Source organism: Trachemys scripta, chromosome 3 (genome assembly GCF_013100865.1).
Source record: "Trachemys scripta elegans isolate TJP31775 chromosome 3, CAS_Tse_1.0, whole genome shotgun sequence".
NCBI classification, from domain to species: Eukaryota; Metazoa; Chordata; order Testudines; family Emydidae; genus Trachemys; species Trachemys scripta.
In genome coordinates this window covers 50,779,233-50,805,073 of record NC_048300.1, presented here as the reverse complement: position 1 = coordinate 50,805,073, position 25,841 = coordinate 50,779,233, and the positions used below count along the sequence as shown (strand labels likewise).

Genomic DNA, 25,841 nt, shown 5'->3' with positions numbered 1-25,841 from the left:
GAATGCCACTCTAAAAATATAAAGGATTACCTCATCCTACTTCGCCCAGATATCGCAGAACACATAATATGCAAGACATATGGTTCTGAGAGGTGCTGTTAATCACACAGGCCCAAGAATGTAAACGACTATATGGATGGAGCATTAGCCTTAAGACCGGGCTCGCTACTTTCAGTCAGATATCTGAGATTATGATGACTCTGATTTAATATGTTTTGTTGTCACTAATTTTTATTTAACAACAGACCGTGAGGTTACTGCAAGTAGACTTAGCATTGATTGGTCTGTAACTTCTGTGCTGGAAAAATAATTCAATGTGGAAGTTATTTAAGTTTAAATGTATTTTCATGCTGTTATACAAACACTCTTTATGTTTTATTGATAACATGCTTGCATTCACTCCCTTTATTTACAGATTTACAATAAGCCCTTACACTAGTACCTCTCCAGACAGATCACTCTTTGCAAATACACCTCTACCTCAATATAACGCGGTCCTCGGGAGACAAAAAATCTTACCACGTTATAGGTGAAACTGCGTTATATCAAACTTGCTTTGATCCACCGGAGTGCGCAGCCCCACCTCCCCAGAGCACTGCTTTACCGCGTTCTATCTGAATTCGTGTTATATTGGGTCACATTATATTGGGGTAGAGGTGTATATCTAATGGGACAAAAATTTTATTACAGGGTTTAAAAACGTTAAGGTATAAATCAGCTTGAACTTGCTCAACTAAACCACTGGGAGTGCTTGACAATGTTCTGCAGCTCTAACAGGTCAGGAGCAAGGCAGGGATCTTCTTTTCCGGTGTACTCTTCTGATGCTAAATAGTAATCTGCTGCCTGATTCAGAAGTGCTAATTTTTTTGCTCCTAGATTAGTCACAATGTGGATCCTTGAAGGAACAAACAACAGAAAAGTGGGGGAAAATCATAGAACTGGAAGGGACCTTGAGAGGTTATCTAGACCAGTCCCCTGTACTTGTGGCAGGACTAAGTCGAGACCATTCCTGACAGGTGTTTGTCTAACCTGTTGTGATAAATGATGGGGGGGGAGGGAGCTCTCTTTTATGGACACCCAGCTAGCCAGTAGTTATAAAATCCTTCTTAGTAGCTGTTCTCTAATTGCTCTACCTGTAAAGGGTTAAAAAGTCTCACTGCTATGCATAAGTAAAAAGAGGTGAATGGGCACCTGGCCAAGAGAGCCAATGGGAAGGCTAGGACTCTGTCTGTGGTTGTTCTCCAGGGAGAGGTGGACAGGACAGAGCTATGCTGTAAGCACTTGGGACAGGTATGAAAAAAACATCAATATCATACCTCGAAACTACTAATTCAAAAACTCCAGATATGTAAGTAGATCAGGAAATGTCTAGGAAGACGCTATTACGTTTATTCCTTTTATTTCGTTATGGCTTGTGGATTCCTCTGTACTAACCCCAGGTGCTTTTTGTTTTGCTTGTAACCTTTAAGCTGGACTTCAAGAAAGCTATTCTTGATGCTTAATCCTTGTAGTGTTTGTTTTTTAAATATAGCAAATTCCTAAATTCCCAGATGTATTTTCTTCCTTTATTTTATTAATAACATTTACCTTTTTTAAGAACAGAATTGGGTCTTTATATCTTAAGAGGTTTGTGCACATGTTGTTTAATAAGCTGGTGGCAACAGCTGATTTCTTCCCCCCCCCCCCTTTTTCAGCTCTTCCCCAAAGGGGAGGTTAAAGGGCTTGAGGGTACCCCATGGGAAGGTTGCATCCGAAGAAGTGAGGTTTTTACTCACGAAAGCTCATGCCCAAATAAATCTGTTAGTCTTTAAGGTGCCACCAGACTCCTTGTTGTTTTTGTAGATACAGACTAACACAGCTACCCCCTGATACTTGACACCATGGGAAGGAATTCCCAAGTGAGCCTTCCTGGTCTCTCAAAGGGGTTCTGCACTTGGGTGGTGGCAGCATCTACCAATCCAAGGTCAGAGAAAAGCTGTAACCTTGGGAGTTTAATACAAGCCTGGAGTGGCCAGTATTAATTTTTAGAATCCTTGCAGGCCCTCACCTTCTGCACTCGAAGTGCCAGAGTGGGGAATCAGCCTTGACACCAGTTCTTAGCAATCTCCAATGATGGAGATTCTACAACCTCCCTAGGCAATTTATTCCAGTGCTTAACCACCCTGTCAGTTAGGAAGTTTTTTGCTAATGTCCAACCTAAACCTCCCTTGCTGCAATTTAAGCCCATTGCTTCTTGTCCTGTCCTCGGTGGTTAAGAAAAACAATTTTTCTTCCTCCTCCTTGTAACAGTCTTTTACATACTTGAAAACTGTTATCATGTCCCCTATCAGTCTTCTCTTTTCCAAACTAAACAAACCCAATTTTTTCAATCTTCCCTCATAGGTCATGTTTTCTAGACCTTTAATCATTTTTGTCACTCTTCTCTGGACTCTCTCCAACTTGTCCACATCCTTTCTGAAATGTGGCGCCCAGAACTGGACACAATACTCCAGTCGAGGCCTAATCAGCGCAGAGTAAAGCGGAAGAATTACTTCTCGCATCTTGCTTACAACACTCCTGCTAATACATCCCAGAAATATGTTCGCTTTTTTGGCAACAGCATTACACTGTTGACTTATATTTAGCTTGTGGTCCACTATGACCCCCAGATCCCTATCCACAGTACTCCTTCTTAGACAGCCATTTCCCATTTTGTATGTGTACAACTGATTGTTCCTTCCTAAATGGAGTACTCTGCATTTGTCCTTATTGAATTTCATCCTATTTACTTCAGACCATTGCACTTGCAACTCCTCCCAGCTTGGTATCATCTGCAAACTTTAAAAGTGTACTCTATATGCCATTACCTACATCAGTGATCTCCCAAAGTGGGGTGCGCAAGAGGATCCTTGGGGGTGAACAGCAGGAGGAGCGCTTCCCTCCCCCCCCGAAATGGCGGGAGTCCGAGTGGCTTTTTTTTTTGCTTTGGCAAAAATGGTAGAGCCAGCATGGCAGGGGGTGCATGCTCAAAAAATTGTTTACTGATAGGGTGCATGATCAAAAAAGTTTGGAGACCACTGATCTACATCACTGATGAAGATATTGAATAGAACTGGACCCAGACCTGATCCCTCCAGGACCTCACCTAATATGCCCTTCCAGCATGACCGTGAACCACTGATAACTACTCTCTGGGAATGGTTTTCCAATACCTGGGTCTCAGGAGTTCAGAGGACCATCCAGGAGAAAAAAGTGGGGAAAAAACCCACATCGGTGAGTGGGGTTGAGTTTAATACATTACTATTATCTGACAACCTTCTAATTATGTGGGAAGGGATAGCTCAGTGGTTTGAGCGTTGGCCTGCTAAACCCAGGGTTGTGAGCTCAATCCTTGAGGGGGCCACTTAGGGATCTGGGGCAAAATCAGTACTTGGTCCTGCTAGTGAAGGCAGGAGGCTGGACTTGCTGACCTTTCAAGGTCCCGTCCAGTTCTAGGAGATGGGCTATCTCCATTAATTTAATTTAAAAGCAACAAAATTACAAGTGTATTTTTCAGGCTTAAGTAAAAAACAAAACCAAAAAACTATAGCACATGTGATTTAAAAAGTTATTACTGATGCGTTCCAATGGCAGAATTACAACTGTAAACATCTGTATCCAAACATTAGTTGGCGTTGTGCATCTGTGCCTAAAACACTGTACTTGTGGTTCTACTCTCAATTACACCTTTGCAACCCCACTGAATCCAAAAAAAGTTTGTGGGGCTGCATGGAGTGAGAGGGCAAAATCTGACCTATCATCTCTGCACATGTATAACAGTGATTCAAAGATCAAGAACAAGCCTTGTTTTTGAAATATGTATACATTTCTCTATTTTCAAACATTTCTGTTTGGGACAATATACACACAGCAGCTGCTGGAGGATTTCTGCAGTGCCAAAGTTTAGTCAAATAATTTTTGGCACAATCCACCAGGGTGGAAAATTTGTTCGCAATTTGTCATGACTCTACAGTAGGGGTCGGCAACCTTTCAGAAGTGGTGAGCCGAGTCTTCATTTATTCACTCTAATTTAAGGTTTTGCATGCCAGTAATACATTTTAACGTTTTTAGAAGGTTTCTTTCTATAAGTCTATAATATATAACTAAACTATTGTTGTATGTAAAGCAAATAAGGTTTTTAAAATGTTTAAGAAGCTTCATTTAAAATTAAATTAAAATGCAGAGCCCCCCAGACCAGTGGCCAGGACCCGGGCCGTGTGAGCGCCACTGAAAATCAGCTCGCATGCCACCTTTGGCACGCATGCCATAGGTTGCCTATCCCTGCTCTACAGAAATCAGTTTTATACTCAACAACATGGGTTGGATCGAGTAGGATTTTAATTTCCATTATCCCACTAATAAACTTCAGACTGTAACCCCAAAAAGAGCAAAAGCATCCAGTTTCTCACACCCACATAAAAAAGTGCCTCTATGGAATTACTCTAGTAAAACAGTCTGGCACAAAATACTATTGACAACCCTTTTATTTAGCAAATAATACCGATGAAAGTTTCCTCTCAGTTACATTACTTTTGCAATCCCCACCGACTCCACCAAGGACAGAATCTGGCACCACATATACACAGGATTGCATGTACATACACACACCAGGATTTTTAATCAGGAATAGGGGTTTCATGAGTCATCTCCAACTGTTTTACCCCTACTCTATTTCCCAGGCAAATTCACTATTGTATAACATTTTCTAGTAGATCATCCAGTATTCAACTATTAATTTCTTGTCTTTCACATGCTACTTTTACACAACTTTATAATCAATTGCTGTTGTATACTCTTCAGTGTAATCCAGTTGTGGGTGTTTTTAATTAACGCAGCTACCTTTAACTCCAATTTCAACATTCCAGCCATATAAGTAAACCAGATGTATTAAATGGTCTCAACTCAGGCATATAACTTTACACAATTACCTCAACTTGGGTTCAGTCCTGCAAGTCTCCCATACATGACCTCCCATTGATGTTCCAGGGAGTTCCACGCAGAAGGCTTGCAGGATTGGGTCCTTTAATTACCAAGTACACATTCCCTGATCCTTACAAAACAGCAGTTCAGTCAATACAATTCAGTACACAGAAATCAATGTGAAATAATTTTGCTAAAATATAGCCTGTGAGTGCCTATGGCTGACACACTTTTGGACACCTAAACAGTAATAACTAAAAACAAAAGTTACAAGTAAACAAAAAAGGGTGCAACATGCATGTAAAAATCAGCAATAAAAACCAGCAACTAAGAGTCACCTAGAAAACCCCACAATCCAAAAATAAACTCCCCAAAGAACTGTCTTAAAGTCAGAGTTTAAGGCCAGATGGGACCACCACACCTTGATCCTTACTTTAACTGTTAAGTTTTAATATATGAAAAGAAATATTAATAATCCACACATCAGAATCTCAAAGCACTTTACAAAGACTAATGAAGTTTGCCTCAACATCACTTTAAGGTACATTAATATCCCCCTGCTATAGGTAGGAAAACTGAGGCATAGGGCACAACACTATTGCAAGATATTAAAGTAAAACTCAGACTCAAGTCAATAAGTGATCCCAAAACATTAACAGAAAATCTGAAGGAAAAGCTAAAAATAGAATCTAGGTCTCCCAAACCCAGAGTCCTGTGTCTAACAAGTGTCATATTCTTCCAGGATCTTATTCTTTCTCCCCTGTGTTGGTAGTATCAATTCCAACGCTTCCCTTAGTCTGGTCTTTATCTAAATCAGGGGTAGGCAACCTATGGCACGCATGCTGAAGGAGACACGCAAGCTGATTTTCAGTGGCACTCACACTGCCCGGGTCCTGGCCACCGGTCCGGAGGGCTCTGCATTTTAATTTAATTTTAAATGAAACTTTTTAAACATTTTAAAAACTTTACTTTACATACAACAATAGTTTAGTTATATGTTATAGACTTACAGAAAGAGACCTTCTAAAAACGTTAAACTGTATTACTGGCACGCGAAACCTTAAATGAGAGTGAATAAATGAAGACTCCGCACATCACTTCTGAAAGGTTGCCGACCCCTGATCTAAATGAACGAGATACATTCTACGCAAATTGGTATTAGACATATGTCTTCTGTATACAGTATGATATTCATTTGCTAATTCTTTATGATGATTCCAAGCACATCAGAGAGTGAGAACGTATTTCTCATTCAGTAAATCTATAAATCTCTTCCTATCCAACCACTATTAGCAAACTAAGTCAGTAAAACTTGCCCATGCTGTAGTAATAATTTATAGAGCAGAGTATGTAGCAATGTACAGGGTGTTCATGCCATGCAGAGTTATAATCTAAGATTAGCAGGGAGAAGACAAGACACAGGACACCAGTTCAGCAAAGGTAAGGTGTGAAGAAATTATTGGTGAGAATAAGGCAAGGATTACTGGAAGACCTGGGTTTACTTTTAAGGAAGCATTTTCAGGAGGGTGAAGATGAGGATGTGCCTGGTGGATTTAAAGTAATGGGATTGTTCCAAGCAGAAAGAGACAGAGAAAATGACAGCCTAAAGCTGGGAGTAAAAAACAGGAATGTTTGTTTAAAAAAAGAATTGTGTCCATGGAGAAAGGGATAGAATCTCCTGATGAAGAGCTGATTCTAAGTGAAGAAGGGAATCTTTGATGATAAGACGGGAGAGAACAGATGGTAATCGTCACTTTCTGTTAGACACTGCAGCACCAGAAGGATGTGCCAAAGTAAATATGTAACAGGCACATATCTCCTTGCTATTTCAGCTTTTTGGTTAGCAACAACTGAAGCTCTTACGTTATGCTAGATTTAAAAGCTGCATTTCTAAATGTCATATCTGTATCCACAACAACATCAGAGTAATTACCACTAAGAGACGAGAAGAAGTAGAGAGGAAACAGTGTTCTCAATTAAGAGTTTACTTTGGCACGTCCTTATAGTACTGAACTGTTTAACTTGAGAGCAAGCTCTGTCTCACATCAGTTTCGTGGGATGTGTTCAGAACACAGATGCAATGGTAGCCTTGCTACGTAAAGGAAAATGAGAAGTCTCATTTAAGTTTCTTCACACCAAGTTCAAACGAAAAAAAAATCAAGTCTGCTGCAGACTAGAACAAAAATAAGGAAAAATTATTTGTAGTTATAAGAGAGAGAACAAATAAATCACACTATTATTTATGCAAACATCCCATTCACATACATCATAGTGCTTTTAATTAATTTATTCAGAGAAAAAGAATTCAGGAATTATTCAGTACAAGTATTCAGAAAGGGGAAAGTGTCTTCAGTATTAATTATGAGCAGACAAAAGCTCTTCAGAAAGTGGCCTGGGACTCTATTTCCCAAGTAACTATTCTCTGGGGGCACTGACAGTAATTGGAACTCTGTTTGCTGTGTTCTGAGTCTGCAAGTTAAAGGAGATTGTCCTTGTTCTGGATTTCTCTGTGTGTTGTTAGAGAAAAGCTCTCTCACAACCTCTCTGGGACACAGGCTACTTCGCCTCAACTGTAAGGATAAGGTTTTACCTCTGTCTGCCTGACTATGGAATTCTAATGTTCCATCTGTAACATTAAGAAATCCCTAGTGAAGTATGTATGAGATAATCCATTAATTTTGCCTACAACTAAACATTAAGTTTCCTCTACCCCATCTCATTTTATTACCTTTTAAGCCAAAAACTGCACCTTACTGAACAATACCGTTACCCCTGAAGCAAAATTTCCTGAGAACTCTGGTTTTCAGATGTTAATTATACCAACCTTTCTTGAAGTATGTATACTTACCAACTGCAATTAACTATGGTGTAATGACTGTGTCTGTTTTACTGTGGAGTTATAACTTGTTTCACAGTCCTTCTCACACTAAGTTTTTGTGGCTATAAAGCTACTTAAAAGGATAATTACATGTCTATAGGCTTTGCTAAAAGTAATTTCTTTATATATATATATATATATAAAATAACGATTAAAAGATTATAGTACAGTACATACTTTTAAGGAAGGCTTATAATTAGCAGAAATTCTTGGATGATACCGTATTCATGCATTCTAAATCTAATTATGGCAAAAAACACATATTGTGCATCTCATATAGGTAAAAGTTATGTTGGATTTTGGCTATTTAGGAGGACTTAACTTTTCCATCTACAGTTCCCTGACTATATGATATCTGTAGTGGATTTTGACTGCAGCACCATATCCTCTAATGAAGGAACTAATGAATTCAGAACAAATGGATTTTAAAAACCCACAAGTTAAACAAGTTGCGGTACACATATTTACACTTATGAAATTTACTTGGGTAAAACATCTAGTCAGGATGTACGAGCCCAATGCTACAGCCAGAAACTCTAGTACAGTAAAACCTGCTCAGACTAAGGGCACGTCTTCACTCCCCGCTGGATCAGCGGGTAGCAATCGAGCTATCGGGGATCGACTTATCGCGTCTAGTGAAGACGCGATAAAATCGATCCCCGATGGCTCTTCTGTCGACTCCGGAAATCCACCACGGCAAGAGGCGGAAGCGGAGTCGACGGAGGCGTGGCAGCGTCGACTCACCGCCGTCCTCACAGCCAGGTAAGTCGACCTAAAATACGCAACTTCAGCTACGCTATTCACATAGTTGAAGTTGCGTATCTTAGGTCGACCCCCCCCCCCACGTAGTGTACACCTAGCCTAAGATTTCATCTGTGTCCTAGGGGCTATTCACTCACGGACTGACTGTCAAAGGCACAAATGGCAGTTAGGCATCTAACTTCCACTGATTTTTTATATGTTAGGTGCCTAACTGCTCTTTGTGCCTTTGAAAATCTCCCCATTTAGCCTCTCTACCTCAATTTCCCCATTGGTAAAAGATACACAACACTGGTCTCCTTTGACAGGTTTTGTGAGGATTAGTCAATGTTCCTAGAATGCTTTGAAAATGAAGAGCATTGTTATTGTAGTCAAGTAAAGAGAAAATAAGAGCCTGATTCTGATAGCACAGCCTTGTGAGACCAGGTTCAATCCCCAAGTATTTACATCTAAAGATGCAATTTAACTGTCAGACAATGGTATAGTAATAAATCAGGAAAGGCATTTATGATATACTTAAGATCTCCAAATTATCTCACACAAAGACTGACTGTAAAACAATCAATGAGATTAAAATAGAAAGGTCTGGTTTCCTCCTACATTCACCGTACAAAATGTAAATATAGCAGAAGTGCTACCTAAAAGTAGTACTAAAGCAAATGGTTTTAATTACAGACCAAATGCAATTTCATAGGTTAAACAAAGATGCCCTTACAAAGCTTTCAGACTGTGTAAAAATATGCTTTTTTCTGGTTCCCTTATGCCATTTGCTTTCTACTATTACCTTCCAGGACCTTTGTACCAGATCATGTGCTGTGATAGTGATTTTTATGTAAGTTGAAATTGCAGCATTATCTTTGCCCCTCAGGACTCTTAAAAAAAAGCGTTCCATTACACTGGTCTGAAGCAGAGAAAATGTTTCCTCTCTTATGCCTCAATGGTTTGCTCTGAAATTGGGAGGGCATATCTAGTTGTATCCCGTAGGGGTCAGTCCTGGATCTGGTACTATTCAATATTTTCATTAATGACTTGGATAATGGAGTAGCGAGTATGTTAGTGATCAATGGCTCCATGTCTAGTTGGCAGCCGGTTTCAAGTGGAATGCCCCAAGGGTCGGTCCTGGGGCCGGTTTTGTTTAATATCTTTATTAATGATCTGGAGGATGGTGTGGACTGCACTCTCAGCAAGTTTGCAGATGACACTAAACTAGGAGGCGTGGTAGATACACTAGAGGGTAGGGATCGGATACAGAGGGACCTAGACAAATTAGAGGATTGGGCAGAAAAAAACCTGATGAGGTTCAACAAGGACAAGTGCAGAGTCTTGCACTTAGGACGGAAGAATCCCATGCACTGCTACAGACTAGGGACCGAATGGCTAGGTAGCAGTTCTGCTGAAAAGGACCTAGGGGTCACAGTGGACGAGAAGCTGGATATGAGTCAACAGTGTGCTCTTGTTGCCAAGAAGGCTAACGGCATTTTGGGCTGTATAAGTAGGGGCATTGCCAGCAGATCGAGGAACGTGATCGTTCCCCTTTATTCGACATTGGTGAGGCCTCATCTGGAATACTGTGTCCAGTTTTGGTCCCCACACTACAAGAAGGATGTGGAAAAATTGGAAAGAGTCCAGCGGAGGGCAACAAAAATGATTAGGGGTCTGGAGCACATGACTTATGAGGAGAGGCTGAGAGAACTGGGATTGTTTAGTCTCCAGAAGAGAAGAATGAGGGGGGATTTGATAGCAGCCTTCAACTACCTGAAGGGGGGTTCCAAAGAGGATGGAGCTCGGCTGTTCTCAGTGGTGGCAGATGACAGAACAAGGAGCAATGGTCTCAAGTTGCAGTGGGGGAGGTCCAGGTTGGATATCAGGAAAAACTATTTCACTAGGAGGGTGGTGAAACACTGGAATGCGTTACCTAGGGAGGTGGTAGAGTCTCCTTCCTTGGAGGTTTTTAAGGCCCGGCTTGACAAAGCCCTGGCTGGGATGATTTAGCTGGGAATTGGTCCTGCTTTGAGCAGGGGGTTGGACTAGATGACCTCTTGAGGTCCCTTCCAACTCTGATATTCTATGATTCTATGATTCTATGTTTATAAAAATCTGCAGATGACACCAAGGGAGAGGTTGCAAGCACTTTGGAGGACCGGTTTAAAATTCAAAATGACCTCGACAAATTGGAGAATTGGTCTGAATTCAACAAGATAAAATTAAATACAGATAAGTACAAAGTACTTCACTTAGGAAGGAAAAATCAAATGCACAATTACAAAATGGGGGATAACTGCCTAGGTGGTCTTACTGCTTAAAAGGATCTGGGGATTATAGTGGACCACAAACAGAATATGTGTCATCAATGTGATGCAGTTGCAAAAAAGACTAATATGATTCTGAGGTGTATTAACAGGAGTGTTGTATGTAAGATGCAGGAGGTAACTGTTCCGCTCTACTCAGCACTGGTGAGGCCCCAGCTGGAGAACTATGTCCAGTTTTGGGCACCACAATTCAGGAAAGATGTGGAAAAATTGGAAAAAGTCCACAGGAGAGCAACAAAAATGATAAAAGGTTTAGGAAAACTGACCTAAGAGGACAGGTTAAAAAAATTAGGAATGTTTAGTCTTGAGAAAAGAAAACTGAGGGGAGACCTGATAACTGTCTTCTAGTATGTTAAGGGCTATTATAAAGAGGACTGGTGATCAGTTGCTTTTCATGTCCACTGAAGATTGGACAAAAAGTAATGAGCTTCATCTCAAGCAAGGGAGATTTAAGTTAGATATTAGGAAAAACTTCCTAATTCTAGGGGTAGTTAACATTGGAATAGGCTTCCAAAGGAGGACATGAAGTCCCCATCATTGGAAGATTTTAAGAACTAGCTGGACAAACATCTTTCAGGGCTGGTTTCGGTTTACTTGGTCCTGCTTCAGCTCAGAGAATTTGATGATTTCTCAAGGTACCTTTCAGCCCTACATTTCTATGATACTGGACCAGGGTAGCGTCCCCACAAGTTTTGTGTGCATGATTTCTGCTAGCCAACTAATTTTTAAATTAAAAATAAAAAAAAATCTAAATTGGAATATACTGCACTAATCCTGAACAATGTAGCAAAATACTTACCTTTCTAACTTGAAATATGAATCCATATTGTCTATACAGAACAATGTTTCAGTATCATTTCTGCCTCACTATAGTTCTGATTATTTCATCTCTTCCTCCTAATATAATATTCCCCAAAATATGAAATATATACACATATTATAAAAAAGCAGTATTGTGGACCTCCCATGCTGTTCTTAAACAACAGATATCTGTTCACCAGGTACATCAAGACTGGATTGTACATTTAACAAGGGTGAATCTGTTCCAATTTTATCCAAGTCTCCATTACATTTACATTTTAAAGTGTCAGAGTTCTGGACTAAGCTTGTCTGCACTTGAAAGCTGTTGCAGGTTTTGTGTATCTGCATTATGTGATCCAGAACAATGGCTGCACAAGCAGTCTGTCAACACCACATTGTAATCCCCAGCTAAGCACCCTTTGGGATCACTGCATGCACACAACGCTGCACGGTTTCAAAACAAGCAGTCAGCATTCTGGGCAGACATCTCCTGGTACAGTGCTTCCCCACTAAACTCTATGCATTCTGGGATTATTTTTGCTGCACATAGTTAAATACTGAAATAAGTTCCAAAGGGAGGTTGTAGAATCCCCATCCTTGGAGGTTTTTAAGAACAAGTTAGACAAACACCCATCAGATATGATCTATGTGTACTTGGTCTTGTCTCAGTATGGAGGAATGGACTAGATGACCTCTTGAGGTCCATTCCAGACCTACATTTCTATGACTGTGAGATAATTACCAAAAGGCACTTGAATTCTGGGACTTGGGATCAAAATAAATAATTCCCATGATTCCTCTCATTTCATTCTATCATCCATCGTTACAAGCCAGCGCTATTTTTAAAGCAGTGTCAGACAGCATGGAAGAAACATTGCTGAGCATTGTGATCATCACAGTGATTAATTCAAACAGAATACTGCAAATATACGTCATATTGTGCAATGATTTCAGAGCCAAGGACATATAGGCCCCTGAGGAAGATGGAATCGAGAAGATACTAGTGCTTAATCTTTTCCTGCAATGGCTTCAGCAAGTTAGCAGCCACTTGTGAGCTCAGCCAACTAGATTAATAGTTTCCAACGACAGAAGGGACCATTGTGATCATGTAGTCTGACCTCCTGTATAGCACAAGCCATAGAACTTCCCCAAAACAATTCCTACAGCTTTTAGAAAAACATCCAATTTTGATTTAAAATTTGTCAGTGATGGAGAATCCACCATGACCCTTGGTAATTTGTTCCATTTTGTTCTCAGTTAAAAATTTACACCTTATTTCCAGTACTAGCACTGACTAATGGAACAGGATAGGAATGATCAGTGCATGTGTCTTAACATTTATATCTACTAGTGGATGGAGTTTAGTACACTGCAGGTGGGGATTTTATTGAATCACATAAGGCTCTTATGAAATTTTCAAAAAAAGAATGTCATGACATTTTCAATTAATGATTAATAAAAAAAAAATAATACATCAAGTTTAACATTGTGAATAGTAAAAGAAAAAAACTTTATTGAACAAACATAACATGATGCAAAGTTAAAAGTCCAGTGCAAAATAATAGTCCAGCTCATAACAATAGCTGCCAAACCATGCAAGTTCAACCAGGGTCCTTATTATTGACCCTGACATTACTAAAACACAGCCAGAGCTCCTTTCCCTTGTGGTAGCATCAGATCAGGTTCTCGGAGTGCCACCTCTCCTTTGTTTGTTTTGATAGACACTTGCAGACATGTGAATTATGGTGACTGTTCTTCAGTCTGGAATTCGCACCTCTCCCCAGAGGACAATGAAGTCCAGGACCTCAGCCTGGGACCACACAGGAGCATGAGGCATGGCTGCTGAATAATCATTTCCATGAGCTGGAATCACGAACAGCGACCCTTGGCTGCATAACACCATTTAAATAGGGAGGTGACAGTCACGTCAAGATGACTCCAGAATAGTAGAGGGCACACAGATACATAGACAAGCTGACCCAGGTAGCCAGCAAAGCAGCATGGGATACACTGCTCTACAGCCAAAATGCTTCTGAAATAAATGTAGTCAAACTTTACTAATTCTGGGTCACTGAGAACGAAAATGATGCTTAAAATTGTTGATTGAGTCTAGTTTTCAAGATATGCTATTGGGTCAGTATATACGACCCGTGACTTGGGAATGGTGGAGGATAAGCGAGTTATAAAGGGAAGGGATCTCAATTTAAACCAGAAATGACTAAAATACATCTTTGACTGGATCTATGAATAAATCTATGACTAGGTTTGGACAGTACTTGCTTTTTAGGCAAAACAATGACTGATGCAATCTGAAGCTGGTATTGCGTCATACATGATATGAATTGCATCATGTTATTCCTAGAAGTCATGGAGGATGCAATCCTAACGAAGCTTACATCACTCTGCTGAACAAATTGCCCTATATCAGCTCTAGAAATCATACAGTGTCGTGCTCTCTTATTTGTCAGTGTTTGATTTTGCAAAGGGACACACTTCTGTTTAGCCAAAGTGAGCGGAGATGCCTCGTATTTGTGTGAACAGTGCAGATAACTTCTGCTATGTTTGTGGTGAAGTGACTTTTGCATCACAAAAGCGCAGTATAACCACTATGGTTAAGAAAGCCTATCACCTTTATTTTGGCTGCAAAATTGGAGATCAGGACAAGAGGTGGGCCCCACACATATGCGGCAACACTTGTGCAACAAATCTTCGCCAGTGGTTGAACAGGAAAAGGAAATCTACGCCTTTTGCAGTGCCAATGATTTGGAGAGAGCCAACAGATTATACCAGCAATTGTTACTTTTGCATGGTGCCTCCAGTTGGGAAAGGTGTGTCAAAGAAGAAAAAGTGGACTGTGCATTATCCAAACATTCCATCAGCTATATGCCCAGTACCCCACGGAGAAGGACTGCCGGTTCCTGATGCACCAGAATCATTCTCACTTGGGTCAGATGAGGAAGAGGAAGAGGATGAAACTTCTGGTCCTGAACCAGCAATGTCACAGGACCCGTATTTTCTCCCATCCTCCTCCTCTGAACCACACCTCATAACACAAGGTGAACTGAATGACCTCGTCAGGGATTTGGAACTCCCCAAGAGTAAGGCAGAGCTGTTGGGCTCCAGACTACAGCAGTGGAATCTCCTGGCAGGTGATGTTAGGGTTTCCTTGTTCTGTGACCGTCAAAAGGATCTTGTCCCATTCTTCTTCATGGAAGGCGATCTTGTAGCCTGCAACAACATCGATGGTGTGATGGCAGCCCTCAACATCGTTCACGATCCAGATGAGTGGAGACTGTTCATTGATTCATCGAAGACGAGTCTTAAAGCTGTTTTACTGCAAAATGGCAATGTTTTGCCACCAATTCCAGTTGGTCGTGCAGTCCATATGAAGGAAACCTATGACAACATGAAACAACTTTTGCGGTTCATAAACTATGACCAACATCAGTGGCAGCTTTGTGGCGATTTGAAGGTTGTTGCTCTCTTGGTTGGTCTGCGGACTGGATACACAAAGTACTGCTCTTTTCTCTGCGAATGGGATAGTCGTGCAAGAGATTCCCACTAGGAAAGAGGAAAGATTCCCACTACATCAGGAAAGATTGGCCACTCCAACAGTCATTGGAGCCTGGGAGGAAAAGTGTTCAGCATCCACCACTTGTTGAATCAAGGAAGATTTTGTTACCACCCTTACACATCAAGCTGGGTCTGATGAAGAACTTTGTCAAGGCCATTGACAAAACACAAGCAGCTTTCAAGTACCTCTGTGGAAAATTTCCAAGGTTAAGTGAAGCTAAGATAAAGGAAGGTGTCTTTGTTGGTCCTCAGATTCGTGAACTTCTTCAAGATGATGCATTTGACCATGCACTGCGTGGCAAGGAATAAATGGCATGGAAAGCCTTCCAGTTAGTGGCAATAAATTTTCTCGGAAACAACAAGGCAGACAACTACAGGTTGTTGATGGAAAACCTCCTCAAGTCATACAAAAGCCTTGGTTGCAACATGTCACTAAAAATACATTTTTTGCATTCTCATCTAGATTTTTTTCCACCGAACTGCAGAGCAGTGAGCGACGAGCACGGCGAGCAATTTCACCAAGACATTGCAACAATGGAGAAACGCTATCAGGGCAAATGGAGCCCATCAATGCTTGCAGACTATTGCTGGACAGTGACAAGAGATGCTCCATTTAATGAATACAAGAGACAAGCCAAGAAGCGCCGAGTAGACACTGAATAGGACTAAACTATGTACATAATAGTTTCTTGCCTTTTGTTTCATAATAAAATTTTATTTATATAACCCTTTTGCTGATTTTTAAAAGTGTTACATAAACAGGACAGGTGAAATATTATCATGTAAAGCAACCATAAACACATGAAAAGACCTAGGTTTACAATTTATGATTAAAACTCTACTATCTACACAATATACATAGACATAAAATGTAAAAACTTAAATATCTTAGAAACAGTAGCCAATCAGTTGTTTTAATTGTCATATTTGAATTCAGCACATCAAAATACATAATAAATAGCACATTTTATCTCTGAAGCAGATGACTTCTCAAAAATTGTAGACCAGTGTAATTAGATTTTAGAATGCATGCATACGGTATCATCCAAGAATTTCTGCTCATTATAATCCTTCCTTAAAAGTATGTACTGTAGTGTAATCTTTTAATCGTTATTTTATATATATATATATATATAAAGAAATTACTTTTAGCAAAGCCTCTAGACATGTAATTATCCTTTTAAATAGCTTTATAGCCACAAAAACTTAGTGTTAGAAACAGTAGCCAATCAGTTGTTTTAATTGTCATATTTGAATTCAGCACATCAAAATATATAATAAATAGCACATTTTGTCTCTGAAGCAGATGACTTCTCAAAAATTGTAGACCAGTGATACCAGCAGGACTGCCAGATATAGAACAGTTGTTCCGGGATGGGGTTACATCTACACCTACTTTGTTTTGGGTAAATTCATCCTACACCTCGGTATACACACTCTCAAAGGCAGTGTATTAATGTGGGTTAAAACATCAGCTGATTTGCAACAAATGGGGGTAGCGGGTAACTCAGTGGTTTGAGCATTGGCCTGCTACACCCAGGGTTGTGAGTTCCAATCCTTAAGGGGGGCCATTTAGGTATCTGGGGCAAAAATCTATCTAGGGATTGGCCCTGCTTTGAGCAGGACATTGAACTAGATGACCTCCTGAGGTCCCTTCCAATCCTGATATTCTATGAAAAAAATATGTGTGACCACAAAGCACTTTCTCACAAAACAGTGCAAGTTAACCCACAACAACTTTTAATTTAGACAAACCATTATACACTTAAAAAAAAATACAGTGCTTTGCTTTGCTTTTTGAATGTTCAGGAGCAGCATGTAACAGAAGCTATCTTTGCCTGTTCTACCGTACACCTGAAAATCCACTCCAAGGAAGGGAGTGGTGTTATTGGAAAGAAGCCTACAGTTTAACGGGCTTGGTTTACATATCTGTACATGTATATTTCCTGACCCAGCATAAGAACCTACACAACTGCCTCACACACAAATTATTCCCATTTTGGGTCTGAATAATGTTTGTCATGGGAGGGAGGTATGCCAACCAAAATATGGCTGTGTACAAGAACACTGCCTTTGTAGCCAAACAGAATATAATTCCAGAATGTATCCCATGAAGAGTGATCTCGTCTCACAGGCTCAACTGCATGAAAGTATGGGAGGAAAGAATGGCCTATTTCACAACCATTAAAGAAAAGATCAACAACTTCCCCGATAGGATTATATTTTAATTGCATGCCAGCAGCAGCAGGGTCAAATTAAAGATGAGTTCCAATAAACGTAGCCAGACTTGAGGATTCTGTCTTATCCTTTTCAGTTTGTTCAGTTATGCGATAAAATATGGTTATTAGACCTTAAAAGATTTTCTTCCCTCACCCCTGATACGCTTGCTCAGCAAGGGACACTCTGTTCGAATGGGTACCCATCACAGATTTCAGGATTGGCAAATGGCCCATGAGACAAAAAGTTCAACATCATATCCCCATTTAGAATCTATTTAAAAAAACAACCACTCTGCTATCCCCCACATCAGAGACTATGTGTTGTGAAACACCCTGCAAAGATTTCTAGTTTTTTTATTCTGTCTGAACCAAAAAATATGGACAAATCTTTAGTGGATGCCAAATAACTGTTACCAGGGCCAGCTCCAGGCACCAGCTGAGCAAGCTGGTGCTTGGGGCGGCAGATTGAATGAGGCTGCATTCCGCCCAATCCTAGGGCAGCACAGCCGCTTTTTTTGGTGTTGTTGTTGTTCCGCTCCGGCCGCCCTGTAGGGGGCGGCGGCGCGGAGGACAGGAGCGCCCTGCAGTAAGCCCGACAGGGCAGTCCTCGTCCTTCTCTCCCCGCCGACCGGAGCCCCCCCGGCAGACGGCGCGGCAGGAGGGGCCGTGTGGCAGCGCCCCGCTGTAGACCTGGCCGCCCCTCTTCTCTTTCTCTCCCGCCCGCTCCCTCTCCCTCCCCCCCACGCTCCGGCCGCGCCGCAGGTTTTTGTTTGCTTTGCAGTTCTGGCCGCCCCATGGTTTGTTTTTTTATTTTGCTTGGGGCGGCCAAAAAACCAGAGCCGGCCCTGACTGTTACAAATAAAATAAGCAAGCAATAATAAAATGCTATCAGGAATACGCATAGCTTGGGTGGAACATGCAATTAGGCAAGTGAGATCATACTTAGAAAGACTGCCTGAGAACTGTAGTTCGCATTCCATCTGCTTAGAAAGTCTGCTTAGGGGAAACTTCCTGTTCATGCTACCGAGACCAAACTAAGGCCTCATCTACACTACACAGTTTTGTCGACAAAAGTCAGCTTTCGTCGACAAAACAGTGGAGGTGTACACACAACAATGCTCCTCCCGCTGATTTAACTCTCCTGCTATGCCAACAAAATAAAAACCACTTCAACAAGAGGCATAGAGCTTTTTGCAGCAAAGTTAGATTGACGCAGTGTCAATGTATACACTGTGCTTGGTTATGTCACTGTAAATGGCCTCCTGGAGGTGTCCCACAATGCCCATCATGACTGCTCTGGTCAGCACTTTGAACTTCCCTGCCCTGCACCCAGGTACACAGGCCTCTGCCCCTCTCCCTTTAAGGGACCAGAAATTTTTGAAATTCCACTTCCTGTTTGCTTGGCGTGGACTGCTCACATGGCATCTTTCCAACTGACCATGGTGGCTCCATGCACTAAACAATTTCCTGTGTGGAATACACCAGAGTTGTTGGATCTGCTGGCTCTGTGGGGAGAGGAGGCTGTGCAGTTCCAGCTCCGCTCCAGCCATAGGAATTTTGGTATCTACTGTTAAATTTCTCGTGGCATGTTGGATAAAGGCTATCAATGGGACACGCATCAGTGCCACGTGAAGATCAAGGAGCTGAGGCAGGCCTACCAAAAAGCAAGGGAGTCAAACCATCACTTTGATGCTGTGCCAAAGACCTGCTGCTTCTATAAGGAGCTAGATGCCATCCTCGGCAGTGACCCCACCTCCACGAGCCCTGTGGATATTTCGGGGGGGGGGGGGGACAGGGAGAGGCTGGAGACAGTGGACTGAACCCCAAGGATAAAGTGGTGGATGAGATGGGCAGGTGACAGGGTTGTCCAATACCATGACGAGCCAGGATCTCTTCTCAACCCCGGAGGGTTCAAGCCAGTCCCAGCACTCCGTCTGTGGTGCACATGATGTAGGGGAGGGAAGCTCTGGTAAGTGCTCATTTTGAGTTGATACTGCTCGGTTACATGAGGTAGAGCTGTCCTTTGCTTTGTTATATGCTAGAAGTGGGTTTAGAGAGAGAAATGTACAAGACTAGCTGTGTTTACCTCTGCTTCACATTCTCCTATGCAACTACACAGTGGGGCCCTGCAGATGCACACCGAGATTTCACATAAATCCTCCAGTGAAATCTCTAGGAAACTTTCACGGAGGTACTCGCGGAGGATTACTCTGTGGAAGGTTCCTTGGCAGGGCTGCTTTGTTCCTTCCCCCGCTGTAGGAAACTTTCCCGTGTCAATCGGCAATCACTTGTGCAGGGACCAAAGCGGCACATATGTGAGCAGCATAGGGACTCAGTCTGAAGTTGCACCTATGCAGGAAATGCATCTTTGCAACCTTGCTTACCCTCAGGAGTGAGATATCGGCTTCAATGACCCCCGCCTATGGAAAGTGGTGGCAGAATTTACAATATTGTCCCTAGTCACTTGCAGTGATCCCCTTAAAAAACCACCTAGATCCTTTGCCTCATCTTGAACGCCCTCTTCCCCACCCCTGCCAAACTCACGATGTTTAAGGCATTTGCTTGAGTTATGTGCTTGCCAAGGGACAGTCAGAAAGAGGTTTTTTTACTATCATGATTCAATGCTGTGAGTGCACTATCATGCCTCTGTTTATTGTTTCCTGTGTTTCTGCAGATGTGGCCTTGAGGAGAACCCCTTAGACACTGGTGGAGTGCCTCTGCCAGATAAGGAAGTGACCCAGGAGCAAATGTTCTGAGGAGTGCTCCAATCCTTTGACGCCACAGAACAAGAACACAGGGTGTAGAGAGAGACAATCAATGAAAAATTAAAAATAGATAGCCAAGAGAGGAAGCAGGGCGAGGAGAGAATTTTAGAGGACCAGGAGTGGATGATAAAAGTGATGGAGACCAAAGAGAGATACTGAAGTCCCTAATCGTGCTGCAGGCGCAACACATGTGAGCTCGCTCCCTCCTGCAGCCCATAAGGAACCGCTAGCTATGCCCTCCCAAAACTCCTTGCATCTTCCCAGCCTGTCGTATACCCCGTTCAGTCCATTCCTTTGGACGGGTTCCCCAGTGATAGCTGGACTTAGACACAGCTATGAGAGCCTCCATCAAGAGAGTGCTCCTCTTAGTGTTATGTCCCTATAAAGAAAGCGTTTTTTTGTATGTATTGGTTATTGCTGTTTGATTTTCTTTCAGAGAGTACATTTTTATTAATCTTTATTTATCTCCCACACACGATGGCTGCTGCTGGAATTCATACACAGTGGCAATTTGCACATTTGCAGACAACAAATCACGTTCAGGAAGCAATCATCCAAATTTTCATTCAAGGCAACAAGTTAACAAAGCATGGCAAAATGCTTTATAGTAAAACACGTTACTGGTGCTCATTGTCAAAATGGTGCCTCAGAGCCTCCCTGATTCAAATAGCCCCGCCTTGTGCCCCTTTAATAGCCCTGGTATCTGGCTGCTCAAAATCAACCACAAGGAAATCCGCCTCCCCGCTCCACCCCTGGGGAAACTTTTCACCCATAGCCTCACAAATATTATGCAGCCTACATCAGACTGCTTTGACCATAGGAATATTTGCTTCACTGAGATCTAACCTGCCAAAAAGGCAGTGCCAGCGAGCCTTTAACCTGCCAAACACACATTCAACAGTCATTCTGCATCTGCTCAGTCTATTGTTGAAGCGCTCCTTGATGCTGTCCAGGTTTCCTGTGTAAGGCTTAATCAGCTATGGCAGTAAGGGATATGCTGGGTCTTCCAGGATCACTTTAGGCATTTCAACACCCCCATTGGAATCTTCTGGTCTGGAAAGAAAGTCCCTGCTTGCAGCTTTCTGTACAGGCCAGTGTTCCTGAAAATGCATGCATCATGCACTATCCCTGACAACCCCATGTTGATATCAGTGAAATGACTCCGGTGACCCACAAGCGCCTGCAATACCACAGAGAAGTACCCCTTTTTATTGATATACTCCGTCACAAGATGGTCCAGGGCCAACATTGAGATATGCGTGTCATCTATCACCTTGCTGCAGTTAGGGAATCCCATTGCCACAAAGCCACCCACTATTTCACACACACTTCACACTCACAGTCCTTCATAAAAGGATGCAATTAATGGCCCTGAACACTTGCGTGAACACAACCCCCACAATGGACTTCCCAACTCCAAACTGATTCGCGACTGACCAGTAGCAATCGGGAGTTGCCAGCTTCCACACGCCTATTGCCATGCACTTCTCCACTGAGAGGGAAGCTCTTATTCTGGTGTCCTTGCGCCACAGGACAGGGCAGGAGAGCTCAGCACACAGTTCCAGAAAGGTAGCTGTACGCATCGAAAAGTTCTGCAGCCACTGCTCATCATCCCAGACTTGCATAACGATGTGATCCCACTGCTCTGTGCTTGTTTCCTGAGCCCAAAAGCGACGGTCCACCGTCTGCAGCTACTCCATGAATACCAAACTTAATCTGGAATTGTTTCTTTCCACGGCACACAGCAGGACAGGCAGCATGGATTCCTGTTCAGATTTGAAGCTCATGAAATACTGCATGATCCGCCGCAGTGTGTTCGTAACATTGATCACAAAACTAGAGAGCAGTGCAGGATCCATGCTTTCAGGCAGAGATGGAGGGCGCACAGTTTACAGGGACTGTTAAAAAACAGCACAAAATGTAGTTGGAAGTCCATGGAATAATAGGACAGAAAAAACTGCATCATGGGACGATGCAGAAGGTGGCAAGTTGCACAGTGGGATAGCTACCCACAGTGCACTGCTCTCTCTGTCAACGCTAGAGCACCAACTGTGGATGGGCTCCGACGACACAAAGAGTGTTGTGTGAACATGCGCAAGCGATGCAATTATAGCAGTTTATGATCATTGGTGTAACTTGCGTTGATTTTACTCTGTAGTGTAGACGTAGCCTCAAACGATCTCCACCTCACCCGTTTACTTTAACATCATCTTCACTGGCAATTGAAAAAAAAAAAATGCATCGCTCCCCGCAAATGGCACGGAGATCTCATAGCTGCCTAGCTTGATTTAAACTGCACATTCTGTATTTTGGCTTTTTTGCGGGGGAGGAGGGAAGGAATGGAGATAATGGGACTCGTGTAGGAGCAAAAGTTTAGCACTGTAGTGGGGGTGGGAGGTGGAACAACAAACCATCACATCTGGTCCTTACCTGTCTATATAATTAATCTATAATGCAAATCAAGGCTGAAAACAATGCTTTTCCTTCATACCTAGGGTGCACTTTTCTGGGAGGTTCTTCATCGTAGGCTAAAGAGGAATAAATCACACATAACAAAAATGTTTTAAAATATTTTAGATTCCTATTCCTAGTTTTGGATGACTTGGGGCTGTGGCCCTCTAATAAAACTAATTCAGGGTAATCATTTTGCTAAAAGTCATTACCAAGCTCTGATTTCTCAGTTCTCCTGTTTGGATCCAGAGCCCTCTTCTCCACAGAGACAGCAGCAGAATCTTAGGAAGCCACTCTCACTTACTAAAGGGCTAGTAAGTAGTGAAGAAAAAAGTTAGCCAAGCTTTTTGGGAGGCTCATATTCAAGTGGCAAACCTCCAGTAATAGTAAGCAAGGCCCTTTTGTAACTTAATCTAGACACAACACACAAAAGAAATAGGATTAATCTCAATGAAACTACTGTACTTTGCTACTTACTGCTCTCTGTGTGCGCTGAAGTAATTCTCACCAAGGACTAGAAGAAACTGGATTCAGCTCAGATCTTTTTCTCTGTCACCCTCAAAACAAAAAGCAGAACAGAAGAGAAAGTAAAAGAAAATCCAGAAAACCATTTGTTTTTCAATTGTGAGGAGGGTGGCTAGTGGTAGCGAAGTACCAAATCTTAAACTCCGGAAGTTTCCAATGAAGCTGCTCACACATGCATGTATCTGAAAGCTAAAATTGGTCTTTAATGCCCATGAATGGGAGTATGATTACAAGACGTCACTGGGTAAAAAAAGTAAATGTTTACAAAACTTGAGACTAACAGAAACATCATCATCATATCTTTCTCTAGATTTCAGCCTTCAGTGAAAACAGTTTAATGCACTCCTCTGCAGTATTCACAACCAAAACATTGAATGTTGTGCTAAATGCATAAAAACATGAAAGTGCTGTTGACTAGAAAATAGAATAAACAAAAGTGAGAGCGATCCATCTTTTTTCAGTGTCCAAACTGAGGAAATAGGGAAGAAGTAAATTAAATGTTTAAGATTATTTGTTTTAATGCCTGAAAGTGGCAAGAGCAGAGGGCAGCCTGATAAGCATTATGCTCAGAGCTAGTTGGAAAACATATTTTCCATCCCACAAAAAAATTCAAAATAAAAAAAAATCATCACAAATCAGGACAAAAAGGCAAGAGTTTCAAAAATTTTCACAAAATTAGAAAACAAATCTTTTAATGTCAGCCTAAACATTTCTTTTGACAAATCTGAAATGTTTCAGCTTCAACCCTTTATAATTGTTATATAAAATAAATTTCTAAACAAAATTTCATTTCAAAACAAAAATATGAACACTTTTTCTTTGTTCCAGAAACATCGAAATGGGACATTTCTATATATTTAAAAGTCTTATTCCAAATTGTTTTTTTTTTTTTAAATGTAGAAAACAATACAATTTGGGGGGAGGGGGAAATCCCGTTTCATTTTTGACTCGCCCTAATGCTCGTTTTAAAATGAAATGGACACTGACACTCACCCCCGTAAGACAGAGTTACTGGTAACAGCTTTGAAAAGTCATGTTTTTATTTTAATTGTATTACAGTATTAACTCGTGCCCCTCCCAGCAATAACCACTAACAGGGCACTGCGAGAGGCGCCGGGGGGCCTTCTGCCAGGCTGAAGTCTGAAATCAGAGCGTGGTGCGCCCAGACTCCGAGCCGTGCGCAGCGGCAGCAGGTCTCAGCCCTGGCCCGCACCCGTCCCGCAGCAGGGTTGTACCGCTAGGCGGCCCGGGTCGGCCCGCAGGGCCAGCAGCTCTCTCCCGCGGGGGCGAAGCAGGACATCCCCGCTCAGCGCGCCGGGGCTGAGGGGTCGGTGTCCTAGGGGCAGGAGCTTCGCGGCGGGGCGGGAATCGACCTCCCGCTAAAGCGACCCCAGAGGCTGCAGGTACCTGCGAGCTGGCGGGGGCGGATCCGTCGCTGTGTCCGGCGCGCGGGCCTGGCCCTGCGAGCTGTGCGCTGCGCTCCGCCGGGGACAGGGGGAGGGGCGGCCCACGCGAGCCCGCCCGCCAGGGGGAGGAGAGGGCGGGGCACATGCCCCGTCCGCCCCCTGAGGCGGCGGACCCGGAGTAGCCGCATTGACCGGGCGAGAGGGACCGGCATCCCCTTCTCAGCGGGCCGGCCCCGCCCGCCCGCACGCCGACAGGCTGGGAGTGGAGGCCCCGCGGGGTCCCTGGCCGCCGTGGCACCTGCCCCGGGGAGCAGAGCCCGCCCCTCCTGGGCCTGCCGTGCCTCGCGGGAGTCGGACCCGGAGTGATGGGAGGGTGGACACGGCGCGTGGGAGAGAAGCTCCCAGTGCCCGTGCGGGGGTGGGCTGCGTGGAGGGGAGTGAACCCCCGTATGCTGCAGGGCCAGACCCCTTAGAAATGCAAATAACAAGAACTCCGATCCAAGCCCCTGCAAGGCTCCAGGGAAGAGCGGTTTGTTGTCTCCAGTGGGATTGCTGGCCAAGCCTGGGCCCGAAAACTGTCAGGTAATCCAGCCCCCATTGCAGTAGCCCCTGGTTCTGACCTAGAGCTTTTCAACAGCAGAGCTCAAAGCGCTTCACAGCAGTGCCTTTATCCTCCCAGCACTGAGGGAAGGAAGTATTACCATTCTAGGGTGACCAGATGTCCTGATTTTATAGGAACAGTCCCGATTTTGGAGTCTTTTTCTTATATAGGCTCCTATTACCCCACCCTCTGTCCCAATTTTTCACACTTGCTGTCTAGTCACCCTATACTAGTCCCATATCACAGCTGGGGAAGGCACAGAGAGCTGCTGAATGACTTGATAAGGACACAGGAAGCTTGTGGCAGAGCAGGGACCTGAACCCATGTGTCAGGGTAGTTCCTTAACCAACAGACCCTACAGCAACCGACTGATCAACAGGAAGCATGAAGTCAAGTTGAGGTCTTGGAATCACAGCAGTAAACACTGTCATTGTGTGACCTTGGACAAGTCTCTTTACCTTGCTGTGGCTCAGTTTCTCCATCTGTAAAATGGGGTATTGTGAGGCTTAGCACATTGTTTGCAAAGTAATGTAAGAACTTATAAAGCAGTGTTCCTCACCCTAGAGGCCATGGGACAGGTTTAGGAGGGTTACAAACAGCGCTCGCATTAGGGAGT

General features: G+C 42.8%; 1 protein-coding gene across 2 annotated transcripts in view; it reads right to left on the bottom strand.

Moving 5' to 3' along the window:
• Window positions 1–24,760, bottom strand: part of EPHX1 (epoxide hydrolase 1) — a 54,525-nt gene extending 29,765 nt beyond the window's left edge. The window contains exons 1-2 of one of the 2 annotated variants that reach the window (XM_034764697.1): window positions 24,626–24,760; window positions 23,171–23,250 (exon numbers count right to left, since the gene is read on the bottom strand). The gene's annotated coding sequence lies outside the window, so the exon portion shown is untranslated. The remainder of the gene's footprint in view (window positions 1–23,170; window positions 23,251–24,625) is intronic. The other variant, XM_034764695.1, reaches the window with a different exon arrangement.
• Between the last annotated feature and the right edge of the window lie 1,081 nt (window positions 24,761–25,841).